This window comes from Bufo gargarizans, chromosome 3 (assembly GCF_014858855.1).
Source record: "Bufo gargarizans isolate SCDJY-AF-19 chromosome 3, ASM1485885v1, whole genome shotgun sequence".
In the NCBI taxonomy this organism is placed as follows: domain Eukaryota; kingdom Metazoa; phylum Chordata; class Amphibia; order Anura; family Bufonidae; genus Bufo; species Bufo gargarizans.
Window position 1 is genome coordinate 145,371,639 of NC_058082.1, and position 17,318 is coordinate 145,388,956.

Here is a 17,318-nt window from a genome sequence, read left to right on the forward strand (position 1 = left end):
ATGGCCAAAAAATGAACAGACTATTGCTGGTTAAATGCACTTGGTGACGGGCGCAGCTTGCCCCTGATTTAGTATATGGCCAAAAAATGAACAGACTATTGCTGGTTAAATGCACTTGGTGTGATAGCTTGACCAACCACACTACTGAGGGTTAAATGCACTTGGTGACGGGCGCAGCTTGCCCCTGATGTAGTATATGGCCAAAAAATGAACAGACTATTGCTGGTTAAATGCACTTGGTGACGGGCGCAGCTTGCCCCTGATTTAGTATATGGCCAAAAAATGAACAGACTATTGCTGGTTAAATGCACTTGGTGTGATAGCTTGACCAACCACACTACTGAGGGTTAAATGCACTTGGTGACGGGCGCAGCTTGCCCCTGATGTAGTATATGGCCAAAAATGAACAGACTATTGCTGGTTAAATGCACTTGGTGACGGGCGCAGCTTGCCCCTGATTTAGTATATGGCCAAAAAATGAACAGACTATTGCTGGTTAAATGCACTTGGTGTGATAGCTTGACCAACCACACTACTGAGGGTTAAATGCACTTGGTGACGGGCGCAGCTTACCCCTGATGTAGTATATGGCCAAAAAATGAACAGACTATTGCTGGTTAAATGCACTTGGTGTCACAGCTTGACGAACCACACTACTGAGGGTTAAATGCACTTAGTGACGGGCACAGCTTGCCCCTGATGTAGTATATGGCCAAAAAATAAACAGACTATTGCTGGTTAAATGCACTTGGTGTGACAGCTTCACCCTGATGTAGGCTTTAGCCAAAAAACAACCACACCATTGAGGGTTAAATGCACTTGGTCGCAGCTTGGATGCACTTGGTCGCAGCACCGCACAAGACACAAAATGGCCGCCGATCACCCCAGAAAAAAGTGACTGACAAACGGTCTGGGCAGCCTAAAAACAGTGAGTGAGCATTTGAATTTCAGCAGCTCAATGATGCACAGCTGCAGATCGATCGATTAATCAAGTGAAGTCCTTTGGAGGAGTTAATCTGCCTAATCTCGCCCTACTGTCGCATCCGCAACCTCTCCCTACGCTAATCAGAGCAGAGTGACGGGCGGCGCTATGTGACTCCAGCTTAAATAGAGGCTGGGTCACATGGTGCTCTGGCCAATCACAGCCATGCCAATAGTAGGCATGGCTGTGACGGCCTCTTGGGGCAAGTAGTATGACGCTTGTTGATTGGCTGCTTTGCAGCCTTTCAAAAAGCGCCAAGAAAGCGTCACAAAAGCGCCAAGAAAGCGACGAACACCGAACCCGAACCCGGACTTTTACGAAAATGTCCGGGTTCGGGTCCGTGTCACGGACACCCCAAAATTCGGTACGAACCCGAACTATACAGTTCGAGTTCGCTCATCCCTAATTATAACCCTTTCCAGCTTTATGCAATTCTTAATAGTAGGTCTTCTGAGAGCTCTTTTGTGCGAGGCATCATTCAAATCAGGCAATGCTTCTTGTGAAAAGCAAACCCTAAACTGGTGGGTGTTTTTTATAGGGCAGGGCAGCTGTAATCAACACATCCAATCTCATCTCATTGATTGGACTCCAGTTGGCTGACACCTCACTCCAATTAGCTCTTGGAGATGTAATTAGTCTAGGGGTTCACATACTTTTTCCACCTGCACTGTGAATGTTTACATGGTGTGTTAAAAAACAATAAAAACATGGTAAAATTTAATTCTTTGTGTGTTATTAGTTTAAGCAGACTATGATTGTCTATTGTTGTGACTTGAAGATCAGATCACATTTTATGACCAATTTGTGCAGAAATCCATATCATTCGAAAGGGTTCACATACTTTTTCTTGCAACTGTATATAATAAATGACCTCCAAGTCATTTCTCTAGCCATATGCCTGTTTTCAAACACTGCAAAAACTCACACGCTTACTTGCGGTCAATCAGCGGTCCAATCCCTGCGCTTTCAGCCTATAAACAGTACGGACTCAAGTTAGACTGTCAGTGTGCTGAAAGTGGCTAAGAGGCCTGTTTGCGGATTGACCACTAGGGGCGCTGTGACGGTTTTGTGACGTATTGTGGCTGCGGCGGTCACAGTTTGTCACAACCCTTATCTTGCAGTGGGTGCAAAAGGTCCCACAAAAGTTTACCGCTAACCCCCCGAGTGGGGGGACCCTGAGGTACTCTCCCAAAGTTTGTACAGCTTCACGCCATACCTCGCCCGCTTTGAGGGAGCATACTGGCGGAAAATGAGTCTCCCCTTGAACGCAATGAGAGACTCGTCAACCGCGACCTCCCTTCCAGGTACATAGGCCTGTACAAATTTGGCCCCAAAGTGATCGATGACCGGCTGTATCTTATACAGACGGTCACATTGGCAGGATCACCTCGGGGGGGACATGCTGCATTATCTGAATAATGCAGGCGTTTCTGGATGGCCTCAAACCAGCAGTGTTTCATGGCCGTACTATAAAGTGAGATCTGGTAGAGGACATCCCCTCTCCAGTAATGCCTGACACTGGGTTTCTTGACTAGGCCCATATGCAGCACAAGGCCCCAAATTGTCTTTATCTCGGCTGCACTGAGCGGCGTCCAGCCACTGGGCCTAGCCAAAAAGGAGCCCGGGTGTTGAGTAACGAACTGTTGGGCGTACAGGTTCATCTGCTCCACCATTAGCTTTACCAGTTGGTCACTGAAAAAAAATGACAAAAAAAGTCATATTCAGTGTAGCCCACTGTGGAAATCTGGATTCATGGTTGGCCTACAAAATCAGGAATCACAGGCTCAAATCGCTTTGGGGTACACCAGACAAGTTCACCGGTAGGGGGCTCCAGCGGTTTTCACTGGTGGGCCGGAAAACTAGTTCGAGCCCCAGAGCTGCTGGTACTAGGGTGGGCCACAGGGTCCCTAACATGGGGGTGGCCTTGCTCTGCCTGGCGGCGTCTCCGCCGCCTTGGGGGCTCATCTTTATCGCTAGATGATGAGGAGGATGCGGATGACAACAGGAAAGTGGGGTCATCCTCGTCCTCACTGGGACTCTCGGACTCGGAGGCAAGCTGGGGAGTGTGTGTCTGCATGTGTATGTGCGTGCGTGTAAATCTTTATTTGGTGTGCGTGTGTGTGGGGCACGGGTGTTCACGTACTCACCCTAAGCCTAACAGACAAAGACTAACTAAAAAAAAGGGGGGAAAAAAGGGTTAAAAAAAAATTCTAAACCGCTGATCAACCATCCGAAGTGGCCGGCCACAGTCAGCGTGCGCACAAAAAATAAAAATAAACTGCCTGTGCCGCAAAAAAGTTGGGGTGGCAGGGGGGCAAGCAGCAGCACCCCAGGGGGGTCTAGGGTCACACAGCTGTGCTGTGGACCCCAGACACCCTACTTAGGGTGATGCAAGAAAACTTTTTTTTACCACTAACTTTCCCTTTATTTTCCCTGCCTAGCCCAACCTTTCCCTATACTTTCCCTAATTACCTGCTGATAAAGATGGGGGGTGCTGGGGCACAGATTGGGTCCTGGGGGCAAGGATGGGTGCTGGGGCACAGATGGGGTTGAGATCCAAACGTGCAGGCAGCGCTCCTCTCTCCTCGGGCTCTGGACACAAAAGGAGGAGGAGAGGAGCGCTGCTATCATTTGAATCGCCCGCCGGCCCGCCCTCCTACCAATCAGAGGCGTTCTTGAGAGGTGATGTCACCGTCACATCTCATAATTGCAGGATGGTGATTAGTGGGGTAAAATCACACCACTGATCACCATCCTGTTCCAGGTTATCGGGTACGTCATGTGTCCTGAAGTACCAGGACAACATGCCGCACCGGTACGTCATGTGTCCTGAAGAGGTTAAGCACCCCAAGTATTTATAATGCTGCCTGCAGTGCCCACTATAGTTATATTGCCCCTACTGTTATAATCCTTCGCCCTAAAGCACCCACAGTATTTACAGTGGGATGCAAAAGTTTGGGCAACCTTGTTAATCGTCATTTTCCTGTATAAATCATTGGTTTTTACGATAATAAATGTCAGTTAAATATATCATATAGGAGACACACACAGTGATATTTGAGAAGTGAAATTAAGTTTATTGGATTTACAGAAAGTGTGCTATAATTGTTTAAACAAAATTAGGCAGGTGCATAAATTTGGGCACCACAAAAAAGAAATTAAATCATAATTTAGTAGATCCTCCTTTTGCAGAAATTACAGCCTCTAAACGCTTCCTGTAGGTTCCAAAGAGAGTCTGGATTCTGGTTGAAGGTATTTTGGACCATTCCTCTTTACAAAACATCTTTAGTTCATTCAGGTTTGATGGCTTCCGAGCATGGACAGCTCTCTTTAAGTCACACCACAGATTTTCAATTATATTCAGGTCTGGGGACTGAGATGGCCATTCCAGAACGTTGTACTTGTTCCTCTGCATAAATGCCTTAGTGGATTTTGAGCAGTGTTTAGGGTCGTTGTCTTGTTGAAAGATCCAGCCTCGGCGCAGCTTCAGCTTTGTCACTGATTCCTGGACATTGGTCTCCAGAATCTGTTGATACTGAGTGGAATCCATGCGTCCCTCAACTTTGACAAGATTCCTAGTCCCTGCACTGGCCACACAGCCCTACAGCATGATGGAACCACCACCATATTTTACTGTAGGTAGCAGGTGTTTTTCTTGGAATGCTGTGTTCTTTTTCCTCCATGCATAACGCCCCTTGTTATAGCCAAATAACTCAATTTTAGTTTCATCAGTCCACAACACTTTATTCCAAAATGAAGCTGGCTTGTCCAAATGTGCTTTAGCCCACCTCAAGCGGCACTTTTTGTGCTGTGGGCGGAGAAAAGGCTTCCTTTGCATCACTCTCGCATACAGCATCTCCTTATGTAAAGTGCGCCTAATGGTTGAACGATGCACAGTGACTCCATCTGCAGCAAGATGATGTTATAGGTCTTTGGTGCTGGTCTGTGGGTTGACTCTGACTGTTCTTACCATTTGTCGCTTCTGTCTATCCGAGATTTTTCTTGGTCTGCCACTTCGATCCTTAACTTAAACTGAGCTTGTGGTCTTCCATTTCCTCAATATGTTCCTAACTGTGGAACCAGACAGCTGAAATCTCTGAGACAGCTTTCTCTATCCTTCCCCTATACCATGATGGTGAACAATCTTTGTCTTCAGGTCATTTGAGAGTTGTTTTGAGACCCCCATGTTGCTACTCTTCAGAGAAAATTAAAAGAGGAGGGAAACTCTCAATTGACCCCCTTAAATACTCTTTTTTATAATTGGATTCACCTGTGTATGTAGGTCAGGGGTCACTGAGCTTACCAAGCCAATTTGAGTTCCAATAATTAGGTCTAAAGCATTTCACTTCCCAAATATCACTGTGTGTGTCTCCTATATGATATATTTAACTGACATTTTTTATCGTAACATCCAGCGATTTATACAGGAAAATCATGACGATTAACAAGGTTGCCCAAACTTTCGCATCCCACTGTATAACGTTTGGCAAATGTTTGAGCAGTCGCACGTGTCCATGGTTACAACAACCCTGCTATCCAGCAGCGGTGGCCATTCTTGCATAGTATAGGAAAAAGTGGCACCCTCTCTGTTGGCTGGGATCACTGGAGCTGGGATAGTCCTTTTTTTTTCATGTACTGTGCAAGTGCGGGTACTGCAGCTGGATTTTATGGTGTTCAGAACCATGAAAGCAAGAAGTGTAAGAACTGTTTAAAAAAAATAGCCAGGCAGCGTAGTAACACATTTGTTAAATAAAAGTAGATTATAAACTGGCTTTTATGAAAGTGTAAAACATAATAAATTCTATCTGCAGAGGTGAAACAACTCCATCTGATCCAATTAGACTGAAATGCGTGTTTAGTGGCCCATTAAATGTAGAGGGGAAAAATCATTTTGAATTTACATGTGTACTGCAGTAACACAATTTTTGTTATGTTATATTTCTACAGTGCAACGGGTGAAGACCCGCTTGCAATCATGCCGTGATCAGTTTTGGCGGGAACTGGTCACTGCAAAGGGACACAGTGGCGATGGGGGCCCTCGATAAAAGCCCTCTCTCTACACAAGGCAGCTTCAGTTTCTGCACCCTGTGCTGGATCTTAGGCCGTGAGTACCAAAGTAATTTCTTCTGCTATGATCTCACTCCTGGATTGCACATGTCCAGTACACTTTGTTCTCAGACGGTAATGTACTGCCCTTGTCCAGACCATGGTAGAAGACTTCAATCTAGTATTGTTTCTACTGACATGACCTGTTCAAATGGGTGACAGGTGAAACATCTGAGGATATTGAGAAGGAACATCCATCTGTGCCGGTCCTGTCAACAGCTAGTCAACATTGCTAGGCGGAAGTCGGTGTGTACCATAGTGTGGACAAGAACAGTACATCACTGGCAGTACTGAAACAGACCTTAGCCTCTGCAATGCAGCACATTGCTAATGGGAATAATAGACCAAGAAATTAGCTAATAATGTACTATATTTTATGCACTACATGAGATATGAATGGTTTATTTGTGGTGCCATTATTTAACCAAAGTAACCACTATATTAAGAGGTTCTCCAGCCTTTCAATAATGACAAGCAATACTCAACATAGTTCATCAATTTTTTACTAGGCTGCTGGACCCCTGTGTTACAGTGTGGGTTATTAAATGTTTAGTATGGTCATACCCTTTTATATACACATTGTTTATTAAAAATGATCTCTCCATCACAGCACCGTTGACAGCCTGGAGGAACTATGGGGTAATGTTACAAGCTCTACGGAGGAATAGCAAGCTGCTTGTCCTCTGGAACCCCCTCATCCTGTAGCAGAAGGGTTAAAGAGGGTGAAAATGTGTCACAGCAGGGGCGTCCGGAGAGACCAGAGGACAAATCTGCTTTGGAGGTAAGTGCTGCAGGGCCATCAAGCCCCGAACTACACAGGAGAGAGCCTCGACGGAGAAGGGGGGCTAGAGACCTTCCCTATTCTGCCGCAACTAAATGAGCCCTGATTGATACTCAGGTGATCGATTATTTGAGGCAGAGGAGTGAAGGGAAGGAGGAGCGAATGCTCAGTGGGCTAGCTCCCCTTATGCAAAAATATTCGGAGGAATAAAAATATATTTGTATCCATTATGGTTTCTGTGGCCTCCATAATGGACAGCCTCATGGATATACTGGAGCTGGTGCAAACTGTGGATAACTTGAAGCACTGCACTTTAAGGTTATCCACTGGAGCAACCTGTGCCCCGCATGGAGCCACATCCTGTGCCCAGCATGCAGCCACATCCTGTGCCCAGCACGGGGTCGCAACTTGCTGGGTCCAGCATGGGGTCACAACATGCTGGGTCCAGTTCTTATTATTCACCGCCTTTCTTTTCCCAGGAGCATGAACATGGCCCCCATGTTCATTATGAAGTGCCCAGAATGCCATCACAACCACAATGTAAAGTTGCTGGGCCTTGTGCACGTGCTCCGGGACCTTTCTTAAGAAACCTTATGGACATATAATATTTAAAGGGCTTCTGTCACCCCACTAAACCGTTTTTTTTTTTGTTTACTTAAAATCCCTATACTGCGATTTATGCATACATAATCTAATTAATCATTTCAGTTCAGTAGATTCTGTTAAAAATGTACAGTCTCTTCCGGGTGTACTCGATGACGTCATCGGTGCAGGCGCATTGAGGATGGAGCGGCCGAGCGAGCGTCCGCCTCTCAGTGCGCCTGTGCCGACTGAATACCATTACAGCGCAGGCGCGAGATCTTGATAGCAGACAGGGCCAGCCAGAGGACGATCCCGTTCCCTGGCCCTGTCAATCAACATGCGGAGGGGGCGTCTTTAGGATAGGAGGATGCGGCTGCTACCAGCAAGTAGCCGCCCTACTTGCTGGTAGCAAGGTAATTTGCATATTTTAAAAGTATGTTTTTAACAGAATCTACTGAACCAAAATGATTAATTAGATTATGTATGCATAAATCGCAGTATAGGGATTATAAGTAAACAAAAAAATAAAAAATGGTTTAGTGGGGTGACAGAAGCCCTTTATGTTATGTTGTGTTGTTTTTTTTTACGTATATAGGCTGAATTTAAAGTCATTCTTTTATGTGTTACTTTTATTTTATCACAAAAAGAAGTATGGTTACAAAACTGTCTGGCCTTTTATTTAATATGTTATAACGTAAAAAAAAAAAAAACATTATTTACTTTGTGTGGCGGAAATAACCTCGCCACTGGGTTTCAAAGGCTCCTGTTTGTCATCCTCTTGCCTCAGGATTATGACCCATATACTAAAACTTAGTTTTATCTCACTGAAAAGGTTTGTTCATGTTTTTTTACTATGTGGTTCGGCAAATGGGATCTACAGAACAAGACACTTTCAACAAAAGTAAGCACAAACGGATCATCGTTTGTGCAATTTGTGCATTCTTTAAAGGAGAAGATACAGGTACAGCCTAAATCTGTGGAACTGTTTTGGGCAGGAAAGCCATGCTTTCAGTCGAAGTCAAATGTGACTTCCATGGAATTTGTGAACCCCTGCTCGGATCTGGGTGATTTTTGGATATGTTGATTGCCCAGATCAGAGCTATCCAGGGATATATAATTTATCGGGATATGTGTGGCTTTGGGGTGTTTTCTATGTTTTGGGGAAACATTTGTGTTTTCTGCCTGTGAGTGATTAAGTTAGCCCATTGTGTTTATCATATCATAGGCAGATCCCATTCTGTTTGTAAATTGTATCATAGGCAGAGCCCATTGTCTTTGGTAATTGTATCAAAGGCAGAGGGGGGATTATGTACAATTGCTGGGAGTGTTTCAATACTGTAAATGCATGTGATTTGCTAATTTAAAAAACTGTCTCAGTCTTCCACAAGGTCCCCAGGGAGAGTGTCCCTTGCTGGAAGGCCTGCAAAAAAGGCTGACATGTAGCCCCAATAAAGTGTTCTTGTTTTACCCTCAACATAGAGCCTCATCTCATGTGTGTGGGGAAAAGGCTGCATCTACACTAGGGAATGCTATACGCCCGTGATGGCGAACCTATGGCACGCGTGCCAGAGAGGGCACGCAGAGCCTTCTCTGTCGGCACGCGCGCCCTAGCCTATATATATGTTTAAAGAGGAGGATCGCGGTCCCTTCCTGACTTACATTAATGTGCGCCGAACACAGAGGGGAGGGACTGGAGTCTGGCATCAGTGCGCCGCTTGCCGAACACAGAGGGGAGGGACTGGAGTCTGGCATTAGTGCGCCGCTTGCCGAACACAGAGGGGAGGGACTGGAGTCTGGCATCAGTGCGCCGCTTGCCGAACACAGAGGGGAGGGACTGGAGTCTGGCATCAGTGCGCCGCTTGCCGAACACAGAGGGGAGTGACTGGAGTCTGGCATCAGCGCTGCAAAGACAGAGGGGAGTGAGAGGGGAGGGACTCACTGCGCGCCTCCTGCAATCAGGAAGCAGAGAGGGTGCGGCCGCAACATGTGATGTGATATGGGAGGGGCGGAGGCAGAATCAGAGGACCGAAAGGAACACTGCAGGGAGCTCACTACCCTTCAGTATTCCGTCAGTAACTGCTTGTGGGTTTCAGGTAGAAGCATAATGCTGGTTGGTTGAGCTTCTGCCAATCAGCGTTATGCTTCTTCCTCTGCTGTATCAGTACATCATCTTGCTCTGTAACTGGTGCAGCCTGGACCCACGAGCTGATCAAGCAGTGAGAGAATCACATCTTGCCCTGGTATAATTATTTTTTAACTGACTGAGGGGACTCAGGGAGCACCCCTGTTCCCCACTCATACACCTCCAGACTCCAGCCCAGTGTATGGGAGGTTGTAGAGGGGTCCTCCTCCCTAAGGGCCCATGTACACGACCAGTCTAAGGCTAGTTTCACGCTAGCATCAGGACGGATCCGACAGCCTGTTCGATCCGTCCTGCCGCTAGTTCACGTGTGGCCCCGAACTGCTGCTCATCCCCATTGACTATAATGGGGCGGAGTTCCGGCGGCAGCACTCGGCGAGAGGCCCTTGGACTAAAACCACGACATGTCCGACATTTAGTACGGCAGCCTCTCACCAAGTGCTGCTGCTGGAACTCCGTCCCCATTATAGTCAATGAGGATGAGCAGCAGTCCGGGGCCACACGTGAACTAGCGGCAGGACGGATCCGATGAATCCATCCTGTCGCTAGTGTGAAACTAGCCTAAGTGGGCCATTTGTCCCGGACTGGTATTGATCATGTGCAGGGGAGCACACAACATCATAGGATCTTATGATTGTGGGACATTAGTCCCGCCGGCAGCCCAACATGCACAGCATCACAGTAACCTATGATGTTGTGTGCTCCCCTGTACACAATCAATGTCAGGGATATCTGGTCCGCTCACGTTATTTTAATGAAAAAAATTGATCTCCGCCGGTCCCCAATTATAGCGAACAGGGCCAGGTGAACTTCCGGCAGTGCACGTGGTAGTTACGGATCCGGCAGGCTGTTCCCCCACCGGTACTGGTGTGAAAGTAGCCTAAGTTGGGAAGTGTTAAAGTTACCATTATTTTTCCATTCTGAATAAAGAAAAAAATAAAGAATCCTGTAAAAAACAAAATATAAAATCCTGTGCATCAGTTGCACATTTAGCATTTATTTGATCCATTTCTGTGTGATCCTTTAGGCCTCATGCACACGACAGTGAATAATGGCCGTGTGACTGCCGTCTAAGTAACGTCCGTCACACGGCCATTCTTAGCACCAATGAAAGTCTATGGGGCTATTCACATGGCCGTTCTTTTAACAGCCAGTGAATAGCATCTGTCCAAAAATAGGACATGTCCTATTTTTGTCTGTTTCCACAGCCATGCAGACCCTACTGAACTCAATAAGACCGTTTTTAACAACTAATTGACGAGGACACTTAAATTAGGGGTTTAAAAAAGTGTCCCCCATGGTTTAAATAATGCCCCCCATGGTGACCCGCAGCAAAAAAAAAAAAGAACTCACCTTATCCTCTTGCTCGCGGTGCGGCAGTCTCTTCTCTCTTCATTGAGCAGGACCTGCCGAATTACCTGCGATGTGTGTGTTGACGTAATCACGTGGGAGCGCCCCAATCAGACCTCAGTTAAGAATTGCTTCTCATCCGCCCCCATGTGTCTCATCAGTCCCTGTGCGTCTCAGGTCATCCCCCATGCCTCTCATCAGCCCCAAGACATAGAGCATATAAAATAAAATAAAACACCTCTCCTGCTCTGGATGCCACTGCCATAATGGAAGCGCTCATTAGTATTTGCCCCATAAGACGCTGGAGCATTTTCCTCCCACTTTTGGTGGAAAAAAATGTGTCTTATGGGGCGAAAAATACAGTACATCTGGCTGACCCCTGAAGGATGGACAAAAACAGCAGAATGATGCCATTTTTTGTCTGGATGATCTTCCACTTGCATGCTGGAACATACTACCAGACATCTGCTAATGCACTAATGCAGATGTGAAGGTAGCCTTGCCCTGCATGCAGGATTTTTTTTTCCACCTGAAAAACATATCTGAGATAGAACTAAACATACATAACTGATGCACACAATAGTTTTTTTTTTTTTTAGCAGGATCCATTTCCATTGCCCTCTTGTGCTGGTGGTCAGCTAATTGAAATGGAACCCCAGCTAAGAATCACTGCTGTAGATTGTTTTTTTTTTTTATTGGGAAAATTACAAAACATTAACAGCAAAATTTTTTACAACCCCTCAATTGTTAATGACCCAACCAAATGTAGATAAATATAAATATAGTCAGTTCATCTTTTAGTTGCATTTAGAAAAAACCCTCCCCTCCCTCTCCCCTAGTCTGTGGTGCGTCAAGGTAGGACCCCCATAAACAAACCAACATGACCTCAGTTAGTCAATCTTCCAGCCACCCCATATCCTATTCCACTGGTCCTCAACTTCCCTCCGTTTATATATGATTTTCTCGTATTTTTTTACCTTATCAGTTAAATTTATCCATATATTTATGTCTGGAGTGGATCGGGCAAACCAGGTCCGACTAATCAGAACTCTAGCCAACATCAATATTCTGCTCAGAAAGATCTTTTGATACTTGTGATTTTTTAATTTGGAAAAGTCATTAAGCACGAATACATGAGGTTCAAAAGGAATTCGAATTTTTACTTTATGGATAATACAATTATTAATACTATTCCAGTATTTTACAAGTTCTGGACAAGTCCAAACCATGTGGAGGAAGTCTGCTCCTACAATATCACATTTGGGGCAGTTGGATGTGGCTCTCAACCCGCATTTATTCATCCATAGGGGAGTAATGTATAGTCTATGGGAAATGTAAAATTGTATTAGGACATGGTTAAAGTTCTGGGATACTGAAGTCAGATTCCCAAAAATATTCTCCCACCCTTCTACTCTCAAGTGCGGGCAGTCCGCTTCCCATGCTTTTTGTCCTGGTGATTGTGTATCGCTAAACCGTGCCTTAATTAATAACTTATATATATTAGAAATCTTTATTCTAGAAGGTGTACCCCCTACCCAATCATTCAAAAAAGATAAATTATCTATTTCCAGCAGACGTTTATCGTCCAAACTGGATAGTACAGATCGCAATTGAAAATACCTAAACCATGAGAGATTTCTTATATTATGTGTCATTTCTGTAAAGGATTTAATTTCTCTATCTTTAACTACCTGTGAAATATATAATATTTTATTCTTCTGCCAAAAAGTGTCAGCTGCAATATCATCTAACCTTTGTAAATAGAAATTATGCCAAAGAGGCGTAAATGTGAGTGAACCCCCAATCTTCAACCATGTCCTAGTTATACCCCACACTTTCAGGAGTAGATTTATAGTCTCTTTATATCCTTGCTCATAGCTCTTCAAAAGCCCGGATTCCAACAAGGTAAAAATATTGTTATGAGCGTGGCTAGTTACCAGCTTCCCCAGGAGTGCACTGTCCTCTGATTCATAGCACCTCAATAGCTGGGCTGCAATAAAATACCCTTTAAAGTAGGGGAGATTTAAACCCCCCCACTCCACTGATTTATATAAGTATTCCAGCTTAATTCGCACTCGCTTTCTTCCCCATATTAAATCATTAATTATTCTTTCCATGAGTTTAAAATGTTTGTCTTGTATCCAAGTAGGTGTATTCCTGAGCACGTAAAGAAATTGTGGTAATATCACCATTTTAACTAGTGAAACTCGATCAGCTCTGGATAGGGGAAGTTTCAGCCAGATTCCTATTTTAGCTCTGATCTTTACCATTATGGGGATCAGATTGAGTTGTACAAAATTTTCAACCCGAGGCGATATAGTCAAACCCAAGTATTGAATAGTATCAACAATATCCAACTGTGTAGCAGGAACCTCCTTTTGTGGCAGGGGATCTATTGGGAGCAGACTAGTTTTTGCCCAGTTTATTCGGAGACCAGATACCTCACCAAATGCGTTAACCATTTGAATAATCCTAGGAAGAATGATTTCCGTATGATCTATAAAAAACAGGATATCATCTGCATATAGTGAGATGCGGTCCTGTGTTCCTAGGGTACCAAATCCTTTAATCTGGTCATCCTGCCTAATGGCCAATGCAAGGGGCTCGATATAAATATCGAATAACAGGGGAGATAGAGGGCAGCCCTGTCGGGTGCCTCTGTTTAGATCAATACTACTACTCAGAATTCCATTGAGACTCAGTTTTGCCCTTGGTGATCTATACAACAGCCTAAGAGTACGTATAAATTTTTCCCCAAAGCCCATCTTAGCAAGAACCTTCCAGAGGAAGCGCCATTCCACCCTGTCAAAGGCCTTAGAAGCATCCAATGACAGGATGGAGCGGGCAGTCCCCCCCGGGGCCTGGATATTAGAGAAGAGTCGGTGTAGATTGTGGTGTGTACCCTTGTTTTGTATAAAGCCACTCTGATCAGGATGCACAATGGAGGAAATGACCCTGGAGAGCCTTGTGGCCAGGACCCTCGCAAGAAGCTTTACATCTGCATTAAGCAGTGAAATTGGCCTATAGGATTCTAAATCTAAAGGGTCCTTGCCTTTTTTTGGAATTAGTATTATTATGGCCTCCATCATTGAGTCTGGAAGCATCCCCTCCTCTGTTGATTCAGCAAAGACCTCCAATAGTCTGGGAAGAATACAGTCCTCATATTTACTATAGAATTCATATGGAAGCCCGTCTGAGCCAGGGGTGGAGTTAGTTGAGCATAATTTAATAGCTCCCTCAAGTTCCTGAATTGAGACCTCCAATTCTAGTGCTTTCTTTTGCATCTCAGTAATAGTTGGAAACTTGATCCTATCTAGATAAAGATCTATCTTATCATCTGTAATGTTGGAGTCAGCTTTATACAAATCAACAAAGTAATCAAGAAAAGCCCTCTCCACCAGGCCCTGTGAAGTGACTATCCTACCATCACTCAATCGGACCTTATCTATATGTTTTTTAGGTTGTTGATTGGAGATTACTCTAGCGAGGAGTTTACCAGGACGCCCTGACTCTGTAAAGTATTTTTGCCCCTTAAAAAAAAGGTTCTGTTGGGCCTTATCCAATAAAAACTTAGCATATATTTGTGTGGCTCTTTGCATATTTTCCCTATTCTTCTCCGTCTTGTGCATCTGGAAGGATTCTGTCGCCAACACTATGTGTTCTTCTAGATTTTTCTGTTTTTTTCCATAATCCTTTCTAAGGTACGTGATATTACTAACCATCAATCCCCTCATATACGCCTTATAGGTGTCCCATACTACTTGAATTTTTGTTGAACCATAATTAATATCCCAGAATCGGCCTATGTCATTTCGAATTGCTTCATGCGTCTTTATAACTGATAACCAATAGGGATTTAATCTAAAGGGAGATTTTGGTATATATCTTTCCTGAGATAGACATAGTTCAATTAGTATCGGAGAGTGATCTGATATTGACCTTGTTTCATATTTCATTCGCTTTATAAGTTTCACATATTTACTGTTAATCAATACAAGATCTATTCTGGACAATGATTTACCTGCTTTGCTAGAGCATGAAAAAGCCCTTTTCCCCTGTCTCAGGTGTTCCCAAGCATCCTCAAATCCAATCTCCATGCAGAACCGTGCCAGGGGGGACCCCCGGAGCGGACTATCACTCCTAGCTCTCGTAGAAACCCTGTCACAAAGAGGATCGATGACACAGTTAAAGTCACCCATAATCAATGTTGGACATTCTGGCCATTTATCCATGAATAGTAAAAGAGAGTTAAGAACCGAGAGAGAAAACGGCGGTGGGATATAGACAAAGGCCAAGATACATATCTTCCCCCCTATCCTACAATATAGGAAAATAAATCTCCCCTGTTGGTCAACAGAGGATGCCTCACAAACGAAATCAATAAGTCTGTGTATCAACACCGTGACACCTCTCGAATAATTGGAGAGGGTAGAATGAAACGTGTGCGCAGCCCATCCCCTGTCGAGCACTCTAGTATTCTCCTCGGTAAGATGGGTCTCTAACAAGCAAATTATTGCTGGTAGGTGGGCCTGAGTTAAATCAAAAATCGCTTGTCTCTTACCTCTATCTCCCAGACCACGTATATTCCAAGCAAGAATTCTAGTCAGCGTCATTACCAGTGGTCAGATGGAAAAACCGGAGAAAGAGGAAGAACAAGACAAAGAAAACTAAAATAAGGGAAACCACACCTACCTTGACGCACCACAGCCCAACCCCACCCCCCCCCTCCCCTCACCCCCCTCCTACAAGCAATCCACCACATATTGTAGTAGATTTCTTTCCTATGACCATCCCTCCCACCCTCCCCCCCCCACTCAGCCACCCCCATTAGGGCACACAGGAGAATATATTTAGGGGTATAAGCCCCTTATAGTACTAGTTATTCCCGCCAGAACATATCCCAGTCAAGTTATGGGTTGTTTCGCTCAAGCCAATCCTCAGCTTCGTCCGGGGTGTCAAAAAAAAAAGTTTTATCGTCATAAACAATACGCAATTTGGCTGGGAATATAAGAGAGTATTTAATATCCCTTTCTCTTAATCTTTTTTTGACGGTCATAAATGTGCGCCTCTTTTCTTGTACATCTTTTGAAAAATCGGGAAAAAAGGCCAGTTTAGTCCCATTAAATACAACCGGAGCGGATTCCCGCGCCCTTCTCAGGAGGGTATCTCTGTCACCCGAGGTCAAAAGCTTGGCAAGGAATGTCCGAGGTTGTCTCCCTGGGGTTGGTTTTCCCCCTGGGATCCGGTGGGCTCGTTCAATCATAAATAAAGCAGAAAATGACTCTTTCCCAAAGTTCTCAGTGACTAACTTCTGTATAAATTGAGTTGGATTTTTCTCTTCCACACCCTCTGGAATCCCAATTATTCTCACATTGTACCTTCGTGACCTATCCTCAAGGTCCACTAGTTTTTTCTTCAAAAGATTATATTCTGTTTTAAATGTAGAGACTTCCATATTTATTTTTTTGGATTCGTTCTGTATCAGAGTGACTGAGCTCTCAAGGATATTGACTCTGTCTCGCATTTTGGACACATCATCTTTTATTAGTCCGACATCGACTTGAATAAACCCAAGTTGGGTTGTAACCGCCTGTATTAAATCCCCGTTCTGTTTAACCGCTAGCAGTATTTCTTCTAGCGGAGAGGAGTTGTCATTAGGGATAACTTCCCCCATTATACCGTCTTCTTCTTCGGGGTATCTAGCGGCATTTTGTGTTTCCAGCTCAGTCATCTCTGATTCCTCATTTTTTTTGGTGGCAAGTTCCTTTTGTCCGCCCCTTGTGTTAACCCTCGGAGACCTCAGGAACTGGTCTATTTTTGTTAATTCCACGGTTTAAGACCCGTGTTTCTGACTCGGGAGGTCAGTCGAGCGCCTGCTAGCTTTAGGAGCCATATCTTTTTTTTTTTCTTTTCTTTTTTTTTTTCTTCTTTTTCCTTTTTTTCTCCCCCCCCTTCCCTTCTTGTTTGTTCTTGTTTTTTTCTTCTTTTTCTTCTTTTTCCCCCTTTTTTCTTTTTTTTTTTCAGATTTAACCGCTCTTCTTTATACTCTTACTCCTCCTTTTTATTTTTTAATTTTTTTTTTTTTCCACTTTATGTTCTATACTTCATTTCCTTTATAGTCATAGACACCTCTCCCTTTTTTTTTTTTTTTTTTTTTTACCCCCAAAACTATTAATACCAACAACCTATCGGAGTAGGGTCGGTAAGATTAACCCCAGCAATATAGAAGAAAAAAGGGGTATTAATCAAAAATACACAGACAAAATCGGAAGCCTCTAAACGGGGTTAAATGTATCTTGATCTTGGTCTTCATACAACCTCCCCTAGAGAGTCATACAGCAGCACATTGATCATCAGCCAGGGTTAGTTAAAGTCAT